At 37.1% G+C, this 12792-nt stretch overlaps 1 long non-coding RNA gene across 2 annotated transcripts; it reads right to left on the bottom strand.

Moving 5' to 3' along the window:
• Positions 1 to 982: 982 nt before the first annotated feature.
• Positions 983 to 12786, bottom strand: LOC116216344. 2 transcript variants are annotated; one of them, XR_004158933.1, is made up of 4 exons: positions 11947 to 12786; positions 11236 to 11319; positions 1367 to 1492; positions 983 to 1254 (listed from the first exon to the last, which is right to left on the bottom strand). It is a non-coding gene; the product is annotated as an uncharacterized LOC116216344 (long non-coding RNA). The 2 variants fall into 2 exon arrangements; XR_004158934.1 differs by having other exon boundaries at positions 1367 to 1485.
• Between the last annotated feature and the right edge of the window lie 6 nt (positions 12787 to 12792).

Below are 12792 nucleotides of genomic sequence, written 5' to 3'. Positions count from 1 at the left end.
ATCTGGTAAAAATGAAGAATCTTAATTACACTAACAAGTTTTCCAACAACTACATTAACTATAGGGAAAAGCAGACTGACTTATTTTATTTTTTTATCTTTGGACAAGCACGTGGAGAGAACCTTTCTTACAATCAAGAAAAAGAGTTAACAAATTAAGTATAAAGGAACTCAGAAGGAGAAGTCTTCTAAACTTCTACTTATCTGTATCACTGACACAGCATCCCATGTGCAGGACTGAGACAAATCCTTCCTGTGGAAGGATTGTTCCTGTAGGAACAATCTCTTTTTCCTATATATGCATTCCACAGCAAAGTTCTGTTTATTTTATTACATATTTTTTGTCAGAGGAAAGACTAAAATAAGAAAAATATATATTCATAAATACAAATCAAGAATACAAAGAAATAGTTGATTTCTCTCACGAATCCTTCTGGTATGATTTAAACATTTTGAGCAGACAATAAAATTGAAGATGAAGAGTACTGTATGAAAGTGCATGAAAAGATTCATCCTGGAAGCATTCATGGCCAGGCTGGATGTGGCTCTGGGCAGCCTGGTCTAGTGGCTGGCGACCCTGAACATAGCAGGTGGGTTGAAACTAGATGATCACTGTAGTCCTTTTCAACCCAGGCCATTCTATGATTCTATGATGATTCTATTCCAGGCTACCTTCTGACTCCCTTACATCCTTTGAAGTACAAGCAACATCACACATTTCAGAGGAAAGATAAGGAACACAGATTACTAAACATGGCAAAATCCAGCCTTTAAAAAGAGACAGGAAAATGAAGATTTTCAGTTGAGAGAATTTTAGAGGACAAAAAATGCAATCAAATCGAATGAATTACACCTATACACATTTACAAGTGCAAATATATTTGCATATATAGTTTTGTACAAACTATATTAACTTTTTTAGAAAACTGAAAATAAAATCCAGTCAAAAAACCTTTGAAGAAGAACAAAGTGCTGAGAAGACAGAGAAAGGGAGCAGGAGAAGAAAGACTGAATACTAAAGTACACAAAACATGCAAACAAGACAGTTAAATCACCTTTAATGAAAATTCAGCTGTAACATCAAAGAATACAGAGGAAGCTGTAGGCTTTGTCATCTGAGCTTTGAGATGCCAAATGTTTTCAAGGTCCTTAGCGTGGATACGTACTCCAGCTGCACTCTGAATCCCAGACATAGTGAAGATGTATCAAGACGTACCAATCCTAAATCATCCCTGCATCTCCATGGGCTCGATTTCTGTGGAGAGAAAACTACAATGCATAGGCTTGATGCCTTCATGGCACCTGAGCTCCAGGACATAAAAGATCTTGTACTTGTTGCTCAGTGTAGCTTCTGAAGGTCTTGTTACCTTCTTTCCTTCTATCCAATCCGATGTGCAGCAGAGCCAAGGCAGTTCGTGTACGAAATGCAGGCCTGGATCACATTCATGAAACTGGTCTCTTCCAGTAGTGCTACAGCTGCTGTAGCCTGTCAGCTCCAGAAATATATTTATGACAAGTTAAAAATCAATAGTACCAAGTGTCAGGGAGAAAAGCATCCAATTAAGACAAATGAGAATGTATAAGAAATTATGTTACTTCATGGTAGTAAATTACCCCTTTCTTAAAATGAACTGAACACTCTGGTCAGAGTAAAGATGAATACAGATTATTTAGTATACTAGAAACAGCCTAGTGGCTGGGAAACATACAGAAGAAAAACCAAACCAAACCAAACCAAACAATCAAATCACTCCAAAGAAACATTTATTAAGTCTCCATCTTATCTATCAGTGATCTTGGATTTTTTCATACACAATATTTTGTAGTTTTTTGACAGTTTTGAATTGTAATTAATAGATAATTAATTGTCTAATCTCACATGCATTAAGATGCAACTTAAGCAAAATGTTTCATCTCCACTGTTTTGTTCTAAGGTCCTATTTGTGGCATTTCCATATGTTCCCAGTGCATGACACCAGGCCAAAAAGGCCAAATAAGAGAGGTAGATTTTCTCTCTTTGACTGGTAAAAATGGCTGATAGCAAAAATGCAGCCAAGAAATTAGTAATAAACCAAACCAAATAACCATATCTGTTTGATTCATTTTGAATTTAATTATTACAGGATTAAATTGTAATGTTGTGATAAAGATCTGAACTAAGAGAGAGGTTTAGTTTAATTAAGATTCACAAAGGCAAGTTTTCCAATATTCCAAACTTGCAAATACTGTGATCAGATCAGATTTCTTGAATCCAAGGAAAATAATTATATGCCTGAAGTTAGACACCGACAGAATTTTCCACAAGTTTGGGCCTAAGTGATAAACTATGGAATGTGAAATGGCAAAGCAGGGAACAGCTTGACCCTAGAAAGGTAGGATGCAAAGAATAGTGGTCAAGATCCAGCTCTCCTTGACTACTGACTGAGTACCTTTAAGAATGTGGCTAACCTGTGATTTCTTTGAACAGTACAGACTGAATAAATGAATAAAAAACTCACTATAACAAGAGAACTAAGTAGCAACTAATTCAGAGATATCACAAATATTAGCCATAGAGGAAAGTACTATTTGCTGAAGGAAAAGAAGGGATAGATGCCTCTGAGTCAAAATAATAAGAGCTATACAGCAAAGTGCTTTTTTCCATTATTTCTAAAAATAACTGCCATGCTCCTCCCCTACCCCAACAATTTCCAAATCAGTTGACTTGACTATGTGCTCCTATCTTTCAGTCAAAAGATTAAGGGCATCCCTAGGATGATACATTGAGCTTCTACAACAACTTGCATTGAGCTACTACAACAACTTATTTTTAAAAAAATACTACTCCTATAAATAAGATTGTGAAAGTGGATTCATATTCTTATTACACATTTGTACAAAATAAACAAAAACAAAAGACAAAGTTGGCAGAGACTGTTGCATGAAAATTTGTAAGACTGATAGGCAATCAAATGACTATATCTCGCTATGTTTCTGAATTGGAAAATTGGATTTATAGCTACCTCTTTCCCTCGGTCTTCATCCTGTTTGTTTACGCTTTCATTTAATTTGGGCATTTTTAACATGAAAACTAAAATATCACTGAAATGGTATAAGATGAAGGTGAAAGAACAGGCCCAGGCCCTTCTATCCATTGTTACAACCGTATTTTCTTCTCCTCAGCTCTCTACCTACAAAAGTGCATGCTTACAAGAAATCAACACAGATGGGATATCTTCTGTGTTTCAGAGAAACTCATTAAAATATGACTGGATTCTGAAACTTGGGTTACTGAAATTGCTACACATTTTCAGAGAAAAACTCTGAATTTAGAGAACAAACACCTGCATAAAGCCACAAATAAAAGGAAACAAACGAGAATAAGGAAAGTGGAGAGGGAATTACTGCAGAATTTAATCTACTCTGGAGTATTTACTAGGGACAAAGACATCAGACACATCATCAGGGGAGGACAAAGATCCCAAATACTGATCCTGATGTTGGTAGCAGAAATGTTGGCTTCTCTATTGATGTTAACTTCCACAATTCCTCTGCAAGTGGTGCTTTGATCTAGAGCCAGCATGCTTCAAGTCTTTCTGAATTGTACTTGGATTTTGATTAAGACACTGGATAACCTCTATTTCAGCTCATGAGAGAAACAAGTTTCCAATTTGTTTCTGTAGATTCAATAAAATTTATCATTAATCTCTGTACTGAATATGACATTTTTGTTAAGAATAAGGTGAATTGTGCTAGGCTGTATGTGGTATGGGGAAGAGAACATGAATGCTGTAATATGTGGGATGAATCCTAGTCTTATTGAATCTAGCAGGAGAACTGCTATTGGCATTAGCATAAACAAAGCCTTAATTCCACTGGTGGTTTCCCTTCCTAATTCTGTTTTGGCTCTGATAAATAACAACAGGCAAATAATTTCACCTCTGCTGCTTGCTCTCTCGGGCTTAGATTATCTTCAGTCAATTGTGATATTCCCTCTGCTGAATTGCTGACTCTCTTACTACTACGTGCAGAGTCCTAAACACAATGACATTCTTCTATCAGTCTATAGTTATCATATTCCTACATAAGTGACAATATAAAAGCAGACTATCATGAAATACATAAGCAGTTTTTATTTTCACTGGGGCCAACGACAGAATTGCCAGCAGTAACAATGAGTACTTACCCATGAACTCTCACTGAAAAGAATATTTCGATAGCTACAGAAAACATCACCTGCCTAATACAGAAAACTGCAGTACTCTGAGGCACAAGGCACTGAAATGATTGTATTGATAGAGGGTATCTATAAACCAGACAAGGTGAGAGAATCAAGAATAAGCTTTCACACTGCATTCTTTCACTTGCACTTGTAGCATAGCCTACAGATGACATGCCTGTTTTTGTTTCACAAAGCCTACTGCGTGTCAACACTTACTCAGAACAGGGCAATTTAGGATGTCAAGTGCTACTTGAAAAATGTCCTTTAACTTTCCTTAATTGTCAAACTTTAAGAGTTAGCTTAAATTTAATTTTGTTGCATTTAAGGTCTAGTTTTACGATGATATAATTTATTTTGGACATTACGGGTGACATTGTTCTGCCTGTCAATGGAAACATGAAAGAATATCATCATAATGAATATCCATGGACTCACATAAATCACTCAAAACTTAAGATATGCATGGAGATTTTACATTGACCCTGTAATGACTTTAATAAAACTGTTTCAACCTCGGCTGTGTCAGCAAGAGAGATAAGAAATGATGGTGTTACAGCCACAACACCTCAACATTTAAATATTTAGGAAAAAGACTGATCATTTTCTTTTAGCAGGCTTTAATCCTTCCCAAATTACAGTCTCTTACAGTACCATATGCCAGAAACACACAGGACTTCCTTTTTATGTTGCCTCATAACATCAGGGAGCTGTAGTTATTACTTGAATCAAATCATTTAACAACAGACATTCAGACATTAGGAGTATGTCAATTCAGCAAAATGAAAATGTGAAACTTTAATTTAGCTTTAATTTAGTCATAGGAATGAAGGTGATATCACCGATAGTTTGGAGGACTTAGACTGTGACTGTAATTTCCATCATGTCATTGATACTCCTGCTAGTCTTATTAGAACCACTCATAATTAATTTTATGGGGTGCACAGAGCCTTAGAGAACTTTCTTTGAACAGATGACATGCCAAGGCAAAATACTTTTACATTAGCCCTGTCACTGGTGTTATTTCACTGACTATAGAAAAATTCCACGAACCAGGATGGAGTTTAGCATCCAGCATGACAAGGAACAAGACTTTTCATATCTCTTGGTAGATGAGACCTTGAGAAGAAAGCCACTTACACAGTGGCTTTCAGTCATAGAAGAGTTGCATTTTAAAATTATAGGCTGACCTGCTTCAAAATGAGCTGCTTTTTGCTTACCAGGAAAGACTGTCAAAGATCTGGGAAGGCTATGACAGAAACTTTTATAAGAACTGAACTGCTTTGGGATTTGGAGGTGGATGGGGAGAACGTTGCTGAGAAAAAAAGATCTCCAGGGAACTCTTGGCCTTTGTGTGTGTAAGTAATCTCTTCCCAAATTTGATAAAAAAAAACACTCAAGTCTTCTCTAGGAGAAGTAAGCAACTATGAAATATCGGATTAAATTTTCTGTGCATTATGTGGGAATTGTAAGGACAGAACACAGATAATGAGAGATTAACAAGTCAGAAGTAAACATAGTTGTAAACATACTCCCACGTAATTGATTAAGGTTTTAGATATTAAAATCTACAAACAGCAACATCCTCATTTGTCATCCTCAGACCATGGCCCTGCAGTTCTGAGATTAAAAGTCCAAGGTAATGATGTGATTTACTATCTTACAGGTATACAGAGAAAACATGTCCTTGAGAAGAGTGAAAGATTTAAACTGAACACATTTCTGGATGCAAGAAAGAGACAATGAAGTGTCAACAATGACATTTTAGGTATATATTTTTTCTCCTTCTGATCTGGATGCTCTGCACAATGCAAAAATAACTGGAAAGCAAAAGAACCGATAGAGGTATGAAAGAAGGAATTGCTAATCTTCCTATTCTAAGACAACTATACTTTCAAAGCCAAAACCTGGATGCACCTTGAGATAATAGTGAAATCAGTGAAATTAATGAAATATTTGAATTCTAGTAAAATTGAACCAGAAACAAAAAGCTACATGGAGTATAGCTTCCATGGGCAGGAAGGAAAAAAGGAGTCTTTCTTCTCTAAATCCAGCTCCCTTTTGTGTTACCAAGACCAAATAAACCAAGCCCGTAGCAGCAGGTTACCAGAAAGAAGCATAAACAATACATATATTTATCAATCTTCCTCTATATTTGAACCAACTATCTTCAATTTGTCCCTACAAACTTTCTCTCCCGCTGCATGCTTTACTGTATTATCAGTTTCTTTTCCTTTTCCCTTGTCTATTTCTCACTTCTGGTTTTCTAAGCTAAAGTTTTCCTCAATATGCCTGTTCACTGTACTTCATTTTCTATTTCACACATACTTCTTGTGACTACTCTATCCCTATCCAGTGGCAGTGCCTTCCTTCCTCTGCATATTCATACCTTTCTCCTTCAACCCATGTTCTTGCCTAACAGCAACATGCATGCGTTTTACTGTCCCCTGCCCCTCTGAGTGAAGCCAATTGCATGGATTCTGGAGTATAGCAGTTTTCTACTCAAGTAACTTTTCCATTCAGTGCCTTGCATTTTTCTGAATGTCCATGGCAAAACAAATAACAAACAACAGAAACAAAAACAACAACAAAGCCATAACAAAAATCCCACCCTCAACAGATGATTTTGTAAGACAAAAAAACCTTTCCCTCTTCTAATTCAGCATTAAATGACTCTTCCTTTTCCTTATCGTGGTCACTGAAAAAAAACACGTATAGCATTCATATCCACCAAATCCAAATCAAGATTGAATGATTTTGGGCAGATGCATAGAGATGAACAAGCTGCACTTCAGTCAACAAGAGTTCAGTGTGCAGCAGCAGAAATAGTGCCGTTAGGCACTGACAATGCTACTGCTGCGATTCTCTGATTATCAGACCAACCAAGGATGTTATCTGGCTGCAGGTGAGCTAGATTAAGATGTCAGCACTTCTCACTGTACACCAGGCTGCCAATGACTGTAACACACCAGATGTATCAGCATAACTGCTGGATCACTCCCTTATCAAGTTCTATTGAAATGATCTAGGTTGGAAAAATCCTGTCTTTAAATGGTGTAAGTGAGCTCAGTTATTTTGACAAAACTGAAGACGTAATTTATCTCATATGCCAGCAGAAGAGAAAGCGAAATGACTTTCCTGTTCTATACAGAATACATAGAGATTTTAGAATGGTAGTCTGTGATTTAAGCAAAGGCTGTAGCCAAAAAACTGCAAATGTTACTTGAAGATCATAAATATTTGAGATACGACTTTAAATTGTATGGTGAACCTGTAATTCCTTTATTCATCTGTCAAATTCATGTAAAAAGAATGATAAGAAATGAAATGAGTATGCTTTCTAATACCAAGATATGAACCTGACAATGAGAAATGATATACTACCTCAGCAGAAGGATGGTATTTTTAAATATCCAACTTGAGTGAAGTACGTCTCAATTAAAACCTATGGAAATATGTGTGCATTTAAAAAACCCTCATGTTGTTTTTCACATAAAATATGTGCTAACTTATAAGTCTATCTGAATGCAATCTTTTTATTAGCAGCATATTCTTGCATCTGACTCACAAATGTAAATGTATTTGTGTATTTATCAGTCTCGGATGATCAGTTACAAAGATGTGTATTTATGCAGTAATTTCAACATCAGAATTTGTGTAAGAGTTACATAGTGCACTATTGCCACAGCAGTGCTAGACTGCATTTTATTCTCACAACCTTGAACAGCGTATTAAAGAGCTTAATTTCCCAGCTTTTTTATGCTATTCAACTGTTTTTCTCTGCCTGATATATATTCCCTGAGGCAAATAACTGTAGCTAAGTTCAGTAATTCAAAGTTATTTCTACACTAATATTTTATAGTACACATCCTTTATCCGAATGTCATTAGCAAGAGTACAGATCAATTTCAAATGGTATTTAAAAGACTGATTTAAAAACAATGATTGCTCAAAGCCCTCTCTCCCCTAAGCTCAGGCCTTAGAGTTTTATTCCCATTGAGGGGCTCCCTATGGTGGTTGAGTAGAAGGGCGTACAGCAGTCATCTCCATCTGAATGAGCTCAGATCAGTCAACTGGCAAAAAATTACCCTTTTCTTCTTGATGGCATAGTTTCTTGCTGATCGAAACAAACAAAAATCTGCCACTACACACCATTCTTACAGCTTTTTAGGTTAGGTGGGACTTCGGAAAGTATTACTGGGGAATATAAAGCATGGAGAACACATTGGAAGTTATCTCGTTCTTTGTTACCTTTCTTGTAATGACTATTCTAAAAATGCTGCCAGCTTTATGAAAGCATTTGGCTCACCGGAGTCAGATGAATGCCAAAACTGGCACAAGGAAAGAAGCAGCAGCAAATACATATCTGGGAGTCACCTTTTTGGACCAGCTCAGCCTTTCTCACAGGACTGCGACTTTAAACATGCCACAATGGCAGACGCTCCCAAGTGTGTGAACTCACTTGGGACAAAAAAGTCCTCCTGAAGCCTAATTGCATAACCTAACAAAAATTAGCATACGAATGTGAAAAGATGTCTGCCTGGTGTGAAGGTCTTAAATTGGTTATCTGCCAATGGAAATATGATAATAAAGTGCATGGTCAAGTAACGGTAAGCCTAAATTCAGGATTCCTGCTTCTGGATACAAAATGCCATGGCTTTATGCTGATCCAAAAACAAAAAACAAAAAACAAAAAAACATTAAAAAATCATTAAAAAAATCACAAGTTCAAATTTATTTAAGAAATGTAAAAAGGTTGATCTTGCATCATTATAGTTTATGCTGGATAAGGTATCACCTACTTTCCTGCACTTTGGATAAAGTTCTAAAACTGATACAAACTATAATATCATCCAGCTAATCCCATAAAAAAATGTCACCATATGCTCATCCTGATCCAAAACAAATACACCCTGCTAGATGAGCTGGCAGTAAATACATTAAAAATTCAGTTAAAAAAAAAAACGAAATAATAATCACAGCCTTAGAACTGCTGTAAAAGCTTTGCAAATTCAGGTTCTGCATCCTCTGACCATGTACAGATCAACTGCCTTTGGCTCACATTGAATCGATCACGCTGTCAATGTGTTCCACCTAATGAATCTACTACAAGTGAAGGAAGGAGGCAATAGCACATCAGGAATACTTGATAAAATATATAGGTAAAATACTGTTAATGATGATACTTTTCCCTTAATCCCCAATTATTTTCAAGTAAATATCCCTGTAAAATACAAAGAATGTGAATGGTTGTCATCCTGACAAATGGGCAGTTGCCATGAGATATATGTGTAAAACATAAGAATATACTCAAATTCCAAACCCTGTTTTAATGGAATATTTTTCTTATACCAAACACATCCTGCTAATCATGCACTCATAACATTTCACATTGAACTTTTTTTTTTTTCCCAGTGAAAACTTTTCTTGTGCTAGTCACTGAATCGAGCCTGTTTTACATCTGATCTTAAGATCAAATTTTGTTTTTCAGCCCTTATATTGGGAGACAGTAGATTTTAAGGATATCAATATCAATTCCTCACTGGAAAAAAAGCACTCTCTCAAGCTAATGGTGCACTAAAGCACTGATGGCACAAAAACAAATGCTTGTTTGGTCTTGTACTGAAACTGAAGCCATGCCCTCTGGATAAGAACCAAGTGTACTACCAGATGAGTGATACAGAGACACTGAAGAGAAACATGAAAGCATAAGACTACTGCCAAGACTGCACTGAATCACCTTCATATCCAAGGCTTTTGTCCAAGTTAAAAACAAAGCAAAACACAAACAAACAAGCAATTCTTTTTTATTCTGGAAATATGTAAACCTACTCATGAATGAACAATACAGAGCTAGGTAACACCCACCTAAGATCTTTTAGCAGAAGCTGGATATATCTTTTTTTTTTTTTCCTATGTTTTCATGTATTTTCCATCAAAATACATTTACTTGTCTGTGAGGAAATTTGGTTTAAGTTTCTGTTTTTAAGTAGAAAGCTTTGATGCCTTTTGTTTAACTTGAATGCTTTCCTCCAACACGAAAAACTAAGTTGATCAAATCATTAAGTAGCAAGGTTTTTAGGGCATTTCTGATGCTTTAAATGGGAAAGAAATTATCTGCCCTGAATAAAATGTCATGTATTTTGATACATTAAGAGCTAGAAAGGGAGAAATGAGTGTATTAGTGCCCTTATGAAGAAGGAGGTTTACTTTTGACTACATCAGTGTAATTTCTCACACAGCATAGTAAATCGGGTTTCAGTTTCAGTACAGAATACCTATGCTGACACGGTTATCAAAGAAAAATCCTTTCTGTATAGCTTGGTTGAGAGTGAACAGTCAGTAAAGTCCTTACATGACAGCAGAGTTGCATCCACACTTGGCTGAAAGAGAAATGCCTTGAAAAACTAAAAACTTGCAACCCACATTGCTACATCAGGAAAAAATTCCATTGTGGACCTGGTATAAAAGTTTCATAATGCCCTTACATATGGCCTTGCACAAGCAGCAGCCTCCCATAAGAAGCAAAATGTTCTCACAAATGGAGTACAAGTTCAAAACTGCAAAGGCAATGATCTAAGTCTCAGCTGTCTCATAGTCTCCCACAGACACATTCCAGGTTACAAACTAATAAAAAATACAATTAAATTTTATTGTCAGACCAATAACAGGTATCTCATGAAATATGAGCTACTGATTGGAACTGAAAGCTTAGGGATGCTCGTTTTCTAAACATTTATCTTTGAAGTTGGTGAAATAAAAAAACAAGACGGAAAAAGACTAGACAGAAAAAAAAACCCTCTAAAATTGTAACACAGCAATGTTGAGAAAAAAACTGATGAATATAGCATGAAACAGTCTGGAACAGCAAGACAATGTACTAAAAACTTTTGGCAAGTATTTTCCAGTTACCAGTGATATTATTCAAAAGATAACATTTAATATTATTAAATTTGTTTTGGAATTCTAAGCTTTTATTTTTATTTTTTAAAGAATGCTCAGTCAAACACTGCTTTCTGCTGTAGGGACAAATCTCACCTGTTTGCAAACATCAATTCCTCAGTGTAATGTACCAATTGTCCACAAATGCAAAACCAGTAAAGAGCTTTATCTTATTTGGATCTGTGGAAAAACATGATAAACAAAGATATTAGAGGATCTTAGACTACAATCTGAAATTCCTGCATTAGAAAATCACAAGGCTGCTTAAGGAGACACCAAAAAATTTAATGATATTTTAATGAAACTAATTTAAACTATATGATGCATTTCATAGGTAAAACCAAGTATAATTATAAGAATTTTGGACAACAAAGTTTACTTGAGGGAAATGACCCACTAGTCACATATATACGCATATATATTTTATGCCTTTTGTGAAGAATGCCCTTTTGAATCCAATTGTGAAGAAATATGCAGAGTTATATGACTCTATTATGCTTTACGTAAGCTGATATGGTAGCACTAGCTTCACACAGGGAAAAGAAATTGCTAAGATCCGGCCTAAAATTTCTAAGAAGTCAAAGCACTCAGCAGTACTGCTTAACAAACCGGCATAATTTTACTGAAATAAATATTTCCAAGGTGATTTAAACATCCCTTCCTACTGATATTGATGGAGCAGGTACAGAAAGCTGCTTGGAACTCGCTACTTTCTCTAAAACTGTGCCAAGGTTCTTCTAGTTCACATAAAACTTAAAATGTTTCTGTTTTGGCCCATGAAGCACAAAGATGTAACCCTCCACTTACTGTAGGGAGTATTGCACTCTGCTACACCCACTTCTTCATAGTCAGTTGAGAAAGTGAATGTGCTTTTCACTCAAGAGCAGTATCAAATTCGGGCAATCACTATTCTTCTGTCCCAGCGGGTAAATATGAAGGCCTGCTATGGTAGTTTCCTCTTTTTGGAGTCCATATGCAACCATGACAAGATGGGTTTCAGAAAAGTGGAGATGTAAGATGAAGAAAATGTTTTAGGCAAATGTGGGAGGAACATATCTATCATGAGATCAGAAGGATGGGCCATGTGCTGGAGAGTGGAGGAAGGGAATGCCACAAGGGGGACAGCTTTATGGATGATCCACATCGTTTCCCTCACAGGACTGAACAGAGGTGCCAGCCTCAGGGCACCCTGAAAAGCCCCACCAGTACCCCCTGCCCCATTCCTTGGCCGGGCAGGCACACCTCTCCCTTCCTCACAGCAATAGTGAGGTGATAATTAATCTCACGAGGCAGCACAGCCACTCGCAGGAACCCTCTGAACCAAGAGCGCTGCCCCGCCGCCCCAGTGCCCCAATCTCCCCGCCCCAGCCCCCGGGGCAGCCGGGCGCCATTTCGTGTCGAGCGGGACGCGCTGCCTGCTGTCAGTCGGAGTCCTCCGTGTCAGGAAAAGAGGAGGAGGGTTTTCTCTTTTTGTTATTCCCCTCCTCTTTCTCTTTTCCAGCCAGTGAAGAGTGTCTGCCCCCTCTTAACCGCACACTGACACGCAGGCAGACGCGCTCGGCCGCCGGCTATAAATAAGTTAAGAGGCGGGCAGAGGGCGAGCAGTGCTCGTCTCCCGGCTGGCCGGGCGGCTGGGTGACCCCATGGCGCGCC

The sequence above is a fragment of the Meleagris gallopavo genome, chromosome 2, assembly GCF_000146605.3.
Source record: "Meleagris gallopavo isolate NT-WF06-2002-E0010 breed Aviagen turkey brand Nicholas breeding stock chromosome 2, Turkey_5.1, whole genome shotgun sequence".
In the NCBI taxonomy this organism is placed as follows: Eukaryota; Metazoa; Chordata; class Aves; order Galliformes; family Phasianidae; genus Meleagris; species Meleagris gallopavo.
The sequence above is the reverse complement of the archived record's forward strand: the minus strand, read 5'-3'. Positions and strand labels throughout refer to the sequence as shown.